Source organism: Callorhinus ursinus, unplaced genomic scaffold, assembly GCF_003265705.2.
Source record: "Callorhinus ursinus isolate GAN/ISIS: 27379988/994484 unplaced genomic scaffold, GSC_fseal_2.0 scaffold1112, whole genome shotgun sequence".
NCBI classification, from domain to species: Eukaryota; Metazoa; Chordata; class Mammalia; order Carnivora; family Otariidae; genus Callorhinus; species Callorhinus ursinus.
In genome coordinates this window covers 1-10,253 of record NW_027398167.1, presented here as the reverse complement: position 1 = coordinate 10,253, position 10,253 = coordinate 1, and the positions used below count along the sequence as shown (strand labels likewise).

At 41.2% G+C, this 10,253-nt stretch overlaps 1 pseudogene; it reads left to right on the top strand.

The window, feature by feature from the left end:
* The first annotated feature begins 4,912 nt into the window (after positions 1–4,912).
* LOC112818261 (adenylate kinase 4, mitochondrial pseudogene) lies at positions 4,913–5,585 on the top strand (annotated as a pseudogene).
* The last annotated feature ends 4,668 nt before the right edge of the window (positions 5,586–10,253 follow it).

The following is a 10,253-nucleotide window of genomic DNA, read 5'->3' as shown; positions in this document are numbered from 1 at the left end:
GTCAGTTAAGCGGCTGCCGCCTTCGGCCCAGGTCATGATCCCAGGGTCCTGGGATCGAGTCCCACATTGGGCTCCTTGCTCAGCGGGGAGCCTGCTTCTCCCTCTCTCTCCCTCTGCTTGTGCTCTCTCTGTCCAAGAAATAAAATCTAAAAATCAAAAAAAAAAAAAAAAAAAAGGAAAACCCTTAAAAAAAAAAAAAAAAGTCTCTTAAAGTGGGTGCCTGGGTGGCTCAGTTGGTTAAGCGACTGCCTTCGGCTCAGGTCAGGATCCTGGAGTCCCGGGATCGAGTCCCGCATCGGGCTCCGTGCTCAGCGGGGAGTCTCCTTCTCCCTCTGACCCTCTTCCCTTTCATGCTCTCTATCTCTCATTCTCTCTCTCTCAGATACATAAATAAAATCTTGAAAAGAAAAAAGAAAAAAAAACAATATTTGTTCTTCCAATCCATGAGCATGGAATGTTTTACCATTTCTTTGTGTCTTCCTCAATTTCTTTCATGAGTATTCTATAGTTTCCTGAGTACAGGTCCTTTGCCTCTTAGGTTAGGTGTATTCCTTTCAATTTCCTTTTCTTAACTTTAAAAGTTATGAGATTGGTAATGGAGGAGTTAACTTCTTTGGAGACCAAAAAAAAAAAAAAACAACTCTATCAAAACCACCTTTTTCAGCAAAATAATCATCATTGCCATCCTTACCTTCACACTCCTTGTCATTTTCTTATCATCTTCGTCTTCTTTCTGCTCCACTTTTTCTTGCTTTTTCAGCCTTTCCAGCTCCATTTTCTGTTGTTACCTCAGGTCTCTGCTAGCCACATAGCCGATAATACCCATTCTGCATTTTTCTCCATCTGAACAACTTTTCTTTTTTTTAAGATTTTATTTATTTATTTATTATTTATTTATTTAAGAGAGCGAGAATGAGAGAGAGAGGGAGAGAGAGCACATGAGAGCGGGGAGGGTCAGAGGGAGAAGCAGACTCCCCGCTGAGCAGGGAGCCCGATGCGGGACTCGATCCCAGGGACCCCAGGATCATGACCGGAGCCGAAGGCAGTCGCTTAACCAACTGAGCCACCCAGGCGCCCCATCTGAACAACTTTATTATCTGCTCATTTCTTCCAGTTTCGTTGTGGCATCCCCCGTGGAAAGGTCAGGGATGCTCCCCATGACTAGAATGTGATGCTCAGAACGAAAGAAGGAAAAGGACGAAGGGCTCTCGAATGCATTTGGATCCTCAGGTTGTTTCTTTTCTATTTAGGGGAGAATGAGCTGTGCCTGTGCCTGCCATGTCTTGCCCTTTGCAGAGCATTTGCAGTAGGAGACTGAAGCATATAGATGAAGCTTCTGGTGCTCCTCCTGGCACCATCTGGACTCTCAATTCTATTCCTTTGGTCTATATGTCTATCCTAATGCCAGTACCACAATGTTTTGATTACTGTAGCTTTGTAATAAGTTTTGGAATCAGGAAGTGTGTGTCCTCCAACTTTTTTCGTTTTTTTTCAAAATTCTTTTGGTTAATCATCCCCCTTGCAATTCCACATGAATGTAAAGATCGACATTCCTATTTCTGGAAAAAAAAAAAAAAAGTTGGGATTTTTATAGGTATTGCCTTGAATCTTTAGATCACTTTGGGTGGTACTGCTGCCTTCATAAAATTAAATCTTTCAATCCAGAGAGTCCAGAAATAAACCCATACATCCACAGCCATTTGATTTTTAATGGAAAACCCATACATCCACAGCCATTTGATTTTTAATGGAAGTGCCAAGACCACTCAGTGGAGAAAGAATAGTCCCTTCAACAAATGGTGTTGGGACAACTGATATCCACACGCAAAATAATAAAGTTGGACCCTTACCAAACGCCATATACAAAAATTGGCTCAAAATGGATCAACAACCTAAATGGGATGTCTTTCCATTTATTTAGGTCTTCTTCAATTTCTTTCAGCAATGTTTCGTAGTTTTCATGTTTAATTCTTACACCTTTTTGATTAAATTTATTTCTAAGCATTTTATTCTTTTTGATCCTATTGTAAGTGGAATTGTCTTGATTTCATGTTCAGATTGTTCATTGCTGGTGTACAGAAAAACAACTGATTTTGGCATGTGGATCTTGTAACCCGAAACTTTGCATAATTCATTTATTAGCTCTAGCAGTCTTTTGTGGATTCCTTGGGGGTTTCTATATATAGGATCATATCCCCCTGCAAATACAGATAGTTTTGCTTTTTCCTTTCCGATGTGGACGTCTTTTTATCTGTTTTTCTTGCCTGACTGCTCTGCATGGAACTTCTAGTACAGCGCTGAAAATCAGTGTTCAAAGTGAGCACTCTTTCTCCTGATCTTAGAGGGAAAGGTTTCTGTCTTTCGCCATTGAGTATGATGTTAGCTATGGATTTTTCATAAATTCCTTTTGTCATGTCTAGGAAGTTCCCTTATATTCTCAGGGTTTTTAAATGTTTTTTTTTAATCATGAAAGGGGGTTGGATTTTGTCAAAAATTTTATCTGTACCAGTTGAGATGATTGGGTAGTTTTCCTTTGTTTTATTGATTCACTGGTAGGTTTCACCCTTGCATTCCCAGAACAAATCTCACTTGGTGATTCTGTGTGTAAATTTTTTTTTTTTTAAGATTTTATTTATTTATTTGACAGAGAGAGACACAGTGAGAGAAGGAACACAAGCAGGCAGAGTGGGAGAGGGAGAAGCAGGCTTCCCACCGAGCACGGAGCCCGATGTGGGGCTCGATCCCAGGACCCGGGGATCATGACCTGAGCCGAAGGCAGACGCTTAACGACTGAGCCACCCAGGCGCCCCTCTGTATGTAAATTTTTTTTAAAAAGGATTTATTATATTTTTAAGATTTTATTTATTTGAGAGAGAGAGACCATGAGAAAGAGCATGAGAGAGAGAAAGAGAGCACAAGCAGTGGGGAGACGTAGAGGGAGAAGAAGACTCTCCACGGAGCAGGGAGGCCGATGCGGGACTCAATCCCAGGACCCTGGGATCACGGCCTGAGCCAAAGGTAGACGCTTAACTGAGTCACCCAGGCACCCTATTTATTTATTTTAGAGAGAGAGAGCACGAGTCGGGGGAGGGGCAGAGGGAGAGGGAGAATCCTTAAGCAGGCTCCCCGCTGAGCAGGGGTTCCCAACATGGGGCTCCATCTCAGGAATTAATGTCAATCCTACTTAAACGCTTCCAAAAATTGAATAGGAAGGAATGATCTCAAACTGTTTTAGGAAGTAAGCATTCTCCTGATACCAAAGCCAGGTAAGAATACTACAAAAAAAAAAAAAGAAAGAAAGAAAGAAAGAAAGAAAGAAAGAAAGAAAGAAAGAAAGAAAGAAAGAAAGAAAGAAAATTACAGGCCTATATCTCTAATAGATGCAAGAATCCTCAACGAATTACTAGCAAACTGAATTCAACAGCACATTAAAAGGATCATACACCGTGAACAAGTGGGATTTATCCCTGAGATGCAAGGATAGTTCAACGTCTGCAAATCAATCAATGTGATACACCACACCCACAGAATGAAGGATTAAAATCATATGATAATCTCAATAGATGCGTAAAAAGCATTTGACAAAATTCAACATCCTTTCATGTAAAAAAAATCTCAACAAATTATGTTATAGGAATGTACCTCAACATAATAAAGGTGATCTATGACAAGCCCACAGCCAGTATCATGCTCAGTGGTGAAAGGTTGAAAGGTTTTCCTCTAAGATCAGACACAAGAAAACAAAACGAAACAAAAAGACAAAGATGCCCACTCTAACCATTTCTTTTTTTTTTTTTTTAAGATTTTATTTATTTATTTGAGAGAGAGCACACAGCAAGCACGAGCGGCGGGGGGGGGGGAGGGGCAGAGGGAGAAGAAGCTGACTCCCTGCTGACTGTGAAGTCCAATGTGGGGCTCAATCCCAGGACCCTGAGCTGAAGTCAGACGCTTAACCGACTGAGCCACCCAGGCACCCCGTCACACTCTTACCATTTCTATTCAACATATTACTGAAAGTCCAGAGCAATTAGGCAAGAAAAAGAAATAAAAGGCATCCAAATCATAAAGGAAGCAGTAAAATTATCCCCTAAAGAATCCACCAAAAACTGTTAGAACTAATAAATGCATTCAGCGACGTTGCAGGATACAAAATCAACACTAAAAAGTCTGTTGCATTCCTTTCTTTCTGTTATTTATTTATTTATTCATTCATTCATTCGTTCATTCATTCATTCATTTAGTTATTCACGAGAGACAGAGGCAGAGGGAGAAGCAGGCTCGCCGCGCAGCAGACAGCCCGATGCAGGACTCGATCCCAGGACCCCGGGATCGTGACCTGAGCCGAAGGCAGACGCTTAACCGACTGAGCCACCCAGGCGTCCCAAAAATCTGTTGCGTTTCTATACACTAACAACATACTATCCAAAAAAGAAATTAAATAAACAATCCCACTTACAATAAAACAATCCCACTTACATCAAAACAATAAATACTTAGGATTAAATTTAAGGAGCTGAAAGATCTGTACGGTGAAAACTATAAAACATTAAAGAAAGAAATTGAAGATGATACAAATAAATGGAAAGATAACCCATATTCATGGATTGGAAGAATTAATCTCGTTAAAATGTCCATACTACCCAAAGCAATCCCTATCAAAACTCCAATGGTATTTTTCACAGAATTAGAAAAAACACTCCTAAAATTCACATGGAACCACAAAAGACCCCAAAATAGCCAAAGCAACCTTGAGCAAGAAGAACAAAACTGGAGGCATCACACTTCCTGATTTCAAATTATATTACAAAGCTATAGCGATCAGGAGTCCCCACGCGAGCAGAGAGTGTCAGAGGCAGAAGCAGAAGCAAAAGTTCCCCGAGCTTCTCCAAGGCTGCTGTCCGGGTTGCCCGTTTGGCCGCCCCCTCCGTGCCTGGCAAAGGCAATGGCTTCCAAACTCCCGCACATGCTCATCCTTGGGCCGCCCAGCTTGGCCAAGGGCACTGTGTGCCAGAGGATCGCTCAGAGCTTTGGCCTCCAGCATCTCTTCTTGTGGAAGAACATCAAAGCCAACGCCCACGTTGGTGATATGGCAAAGCAGTACATAGAGAAAGGTCTTTTGGTTCCAAATCATGTGATCACACGCCTAAGGATGTTGGAGCTGGAGAACAGGCCCGGCCAGCACTGTTCACAGTTCAGGCTGAAGCCCTGGACAAAATCTGTGAACTGGATCTAGTGTAGTGATCACTTTGAACACTGCATTTGAAACACTCAAAGATCGTCTCAGCTGACGTTGGATTCACCCTCCTAGTGGAAGAGTATGTGACCTGGACTTCAATCCACCTAGTGTACATGGGATTGGTGACATCATGGGTGAACCATTAGTCCAGCAGGAGGACGATGAACCTGAAGCTGTGCCTGCCAGGCTAAGGCAGAACAAGGAGGTGGCAAAGCCAGTCACTGAATTATACAAGAGCCAAGGAGTGCTTCACCAATTTTCTGGGACCAAGACTAACAAAATCTGGCCCTACGTTTACAGGCTTTTCTCGAACAAGATCACACCTATTTAGTCCAAAGAAGCGTACTGAGCCCGCCCCATGGAAGAACCAGGAAAATGTCATTCATTCAGTTGTCTGTGTGGTATTAGTGCCAGTTCAAGCTAGAAGCTAGTGGGCATAGCTTGCAGTGTCTTTCCTACTTTAAATGGTGAACTGAAATGAAAACGAATGAGTAGAAGAGGCTCCTCTCTGCCTTTCACAAGAAGGGTCACCTACACATGTCTAAGATGCCTCGGCACATCTCAAGCCCTTCACAAGAAAGCAAGTACAGGCTGCGTTTAAATGGCACCTAACCCAAACCCTAGCTGATTTCTGACCATCATGTTGTTGCCATAGTAGCCTTTTCACACGTGATGGTGTTGGCCTCTGGTTCCCCCGTCCCCCAAAGGCTGTTGAACCACAGCACAGCACCAGGAGGCCTGAGAAAGCCCAGGGCAGTAGCCGCGGCCTTGTCCCAAGTTCTCTGGTATGTGCCCTTCCTGGTGACCATGCGATTGAAGCCAGTTGCTCTTTGTGGTTGCTTCTCTGGCCTTGAGTGACTGTCCACAATTTATTTTTTCTGTTAGGAGTGAGACCTTTTCTGCATCCAGGCTCCATAGAATCTCTCCTTTGCAGACATCCTGGAATGAAAGTATTTGGCTTCTACTATTTTTATTAGACTGTATTTTTTTACATTTGTTTTCTCCCTTCCTAGGCTATGAAGTAATACAGATCGTTACTGCATTCATCCCTCTCAGATCCCTTTCTAAGAGCTGAGAGCGAGGGGAGGGTGTGGAATCGCTTCCTGCACCAGGAACTGAGCTCTGCGGAGGGTCTACTTACCCAGTTGGGCTGACCCTCATGGGCTGGCACTGCCCTTTTCTTTTATTGTGAAAAAATAAAATCCTCAGGGTGCCCGGGTGGCTCAGTCGGTTACGCATCTGCCTTCGGCTCAGGTCATGATCCCAGGGTCCTGGGATGGAGCCCCGAGTTGGGCTCCCTGCTCAGCGGGAAGTCTGCTTCTCCTTCTCCCGCTGCCCGCCCCCCGTGCTCTCTTATGCTCTCTGTCTCTCAAAAGAATAAGTACAATCTTTTTCAAAAATGAAAATAAAATAAAATCCTCAAAGTCTTTGGGAGCCATCAAAAAAAAAAAAAAAAGGGGAGAGACAGACTTATCTACACAAATGTTAAAGGATCGTATCTTGTGTATAGAAGCAATAAGACCATATGAGGGCGCCTGGGTGGCTCAGTTGGTTAAGCGACTGCCTTCGGCTCAGGTCATGATTGATCCTGGAGTCCCGGGATCGAGTCCCGCATCAGGCTCCCTGCTCAGCAGGGAGTCCACTTCTCCCTCCGACCCTCCCCCCTCTCATGTGCTCTCTCTCTCTCTCTCTCTCTCTCTCATTCTCTCTCTCAAATAAATAAATAAAATCTTTAAAAAAAAAAAAAGACCATATGAAATTACTGCACTAAAAGAATACTTTAGCTTTTTATTCAAGACAAAAAAAAAAAAAAGACGTATTTTGAAAGCTGCTAAATATTGATGCTGACACTGTTTTTTCTCCTGTGAGTGACTGAAGCATATTATAAGTAGTTGGCAAAGGGAATGGAGCCTGTGCATTGGGGAAAATGTTGCATTAGCTGTGCCCAGACTGAGCATGACAGCTTTATGATTATGGGAAAACAAATTCTTACAACTTTTTTCCTATTCCAAAGATGCTTTCTATGGGGTGGCCATTAAGTCTAGAAATACAGATAATACAATATTGTCATTCTTTGTAATGTAACATCAATAAACCACTTGTTAAAGAAAAAAAGCTACAGCAATCAAAACAGTATGTAGTTCTGACATAAAAATAAACACATAGATCAATGGAACAGAATAGTCCAGAAATAAACTCACATATATATGGTCAATCTTTGACAAGGGTGACAAGAATACACACTAGGGAAAGAATGGTCTCTTCAGTCAGTGGTGTTGGGAACTGGAGATCTACAATCAAAAGAATGAAACTGGACCCCTATTGGACCCACCATACACAAAAATCAACTCAAAATGGATTAAAGGCTTAATCGTAAAACCTGAAACCATAAAACTCTGAGAAGGAAACATAGGGGGCATGCTCCTCGACATTGGTCTTGGCAACAATTTTTTGAATGTGACACCAAAAGCACGGGAAACAAAAGCAGAAATAGACAAGTGGGATCATCAAACGAAAACACTTCTGCACAGCAAAGGAAACAATCACCAAAATGAAAAGGCAACCTGCAGAATGGGAGGAAATATTTGCAAACCATATATCTGATAAAGGGTTAATATCCAAAATATGTAAGGAACTCATACAACTCACTAACAAATAATTCAACCAATTTTAAAATTGGCAAAGGACCTGAATAGACATTTCTCCAAAGAAGGCGTACATATGGCCAATAGGTACATGAAAATGTGCTCAACATCACTAATCATCAGGGAAATGCAAATAAAAATCATAATGAGATATCAACTCATACCCGTTAGGATGGCTATTATTTGGTGAGAATGTAAGCTGGTTCAGCCAATATGGGGAAAAGTATGAGATTCCCCAAAATATTAAAAATAGAACCACCATATGATCTAGGAATCCCACTTCTGGTTATTTATCCAAAAGAATTGAAATTGGGATCCCAAAGAGATATCTGCACTCCCCTGTTCACTGCAGCATTATTCACAATACCAAGACACAGAAGTAACCTAAATGTCCATCAACAGATGAATGGATAAAGAAAATATGGTACATACATACAATGGAATATCATTTGGCCTAAAAAAGATGAAAATCTTGCCATGTGCAACAACATTGGTGGATCTGGAGGACATTATGCTAAGGGAAAGGAGCCACATACAAAAAGACAGAGACTGTAGGATTCCATATGTTGATCTAAAATAGTCAAACTCATAGAAGCAGAGAGTAGAATGGCGGTTGCCAGGGCCTGGTGGGAGGGGGGAATGGGGAAACGATGGTGAGAGGATACAAAGTTTTAGTAATGTAAGATAAATTCTCAAGATCCATACAGCACAGGGTCTATAGCTAAAAATACTGTATCGTATACTTAAAATTTGCTCAGAGGGTAGATCTTATGTTAAGTGTTCTCAACACACATAATAACGGTGATGATGATGATGATGATGATGATGATGATGACGGCAAGAGGAAACTTTGTGGCATAGATTGTGGTGATGGTTTCACAAGTATACTTATCCCCAAACTCACTGAGTTGTATACATTCAATATGTATAGCTTTTCATATGTCAATCATACCTCAGTAAGTGGTTTTTTTTTTAAGGCAATAGAAGGAAGAGGAGAAAAAGACAACAATGAAGAATTATTACATAATAATAGATAACCAAAACAGTAGCAAAACTATAAAGAAAAAAAAAAGAGTAACATAAAAGTCAGGGTGGTGGTTATCTCTAGGAAGGAAGTAGACTCATGATTTGGACAAGGTACAAGGGGCTTTCTGGAGTTATGGCAAATGTTTTATTTCGTACCTTGGGTGAGGGTTACACTGATGTTATAATAGTGTACTAAGCTGTACATTTATATTTTGTGCACCTGGCTGTATGTGTGTTATATTTCACAATTAAAAGGCTTAAGAAAGATTCAGCCAAGCTGGTGTGTATATCCCTAGTTCGTTATTTTCACTGCTGTATAATGCTCCAATAAATGATAGATGGCACAAGAATATAAACAGGAAACACAACCTGAGAACACAATGAGACCTGAAAATAGCTGAAAATCGGACATAACCCAATTGGTTATTGCCTCCCTTCCCCTGCCCAGCCTCCATTCTCAAACGGAGGCGGACTAAGGTTTTTACTTTCAGCAGGAGATCAGGAAGGAGAGGCACATAACCTTTGTCTCAGGAAGCAACATGGAGGGAGGGTCTACCCAGTAATAACCCCAGATCAAGTCCCAACTAACTGGGAGATTCCCATAGTTACTGCCCCCGCCCTGGAAGTCCCAGCCGTGGGACCCAGAATCTTCTTCAGTGCTTTATGCCAGAGCAACACCTGCCACTAGATGGCACCAAACTCCAGCCAGGATCAGAACAGATTTGGGGGCGGTCCGATAGACCTGCCCCATTCGTTTCATTAATCCCACAACATAATTTCACATTTTCTGTGAGTGAATTTCTGGTAAGCTATCTGTTACATTATGGCAGGGTTTTAGACTGCTCCAATTTATCTGGTCTACTGTTGATGGGCATTTGGATAGTTTCCAGCCCTTGGCCATTCTAAACAAAGCTGCCATTTAATTATTTAATTAGCTCATCTTTAATTTCTTTCAGCAATGTTTTGTCATTTTTAGCAGACAAGTTTGTACCTCCTTGGCTAAATTTACTCCTAAGTAATTTTGCTCCGTTTGGTGCCATTTTAAATAGAATTGTTTTCTTGATTTCATTTCGAATTGTTCATTGCTAGTGGATGCAAGCACAACTAATTGTTTGCATGTTGAGCTTATATCCTGAACTTGCTGAATTTTTATGCCCTTTAACAGTTTTTTTGTGAATTCCTTAGGATTTCCTGTATATAAGATCGTGCCATCTGCAAATATAGTTTCACCTCTTTCCCATATAGAGGTCTTATATTTCTTTTTGCTGCCTAATCGGATGTCTTTATTTTATTTATTTATTTATTTATTTATTTATTTATTTATTTATTTATTTATTTATTTATTT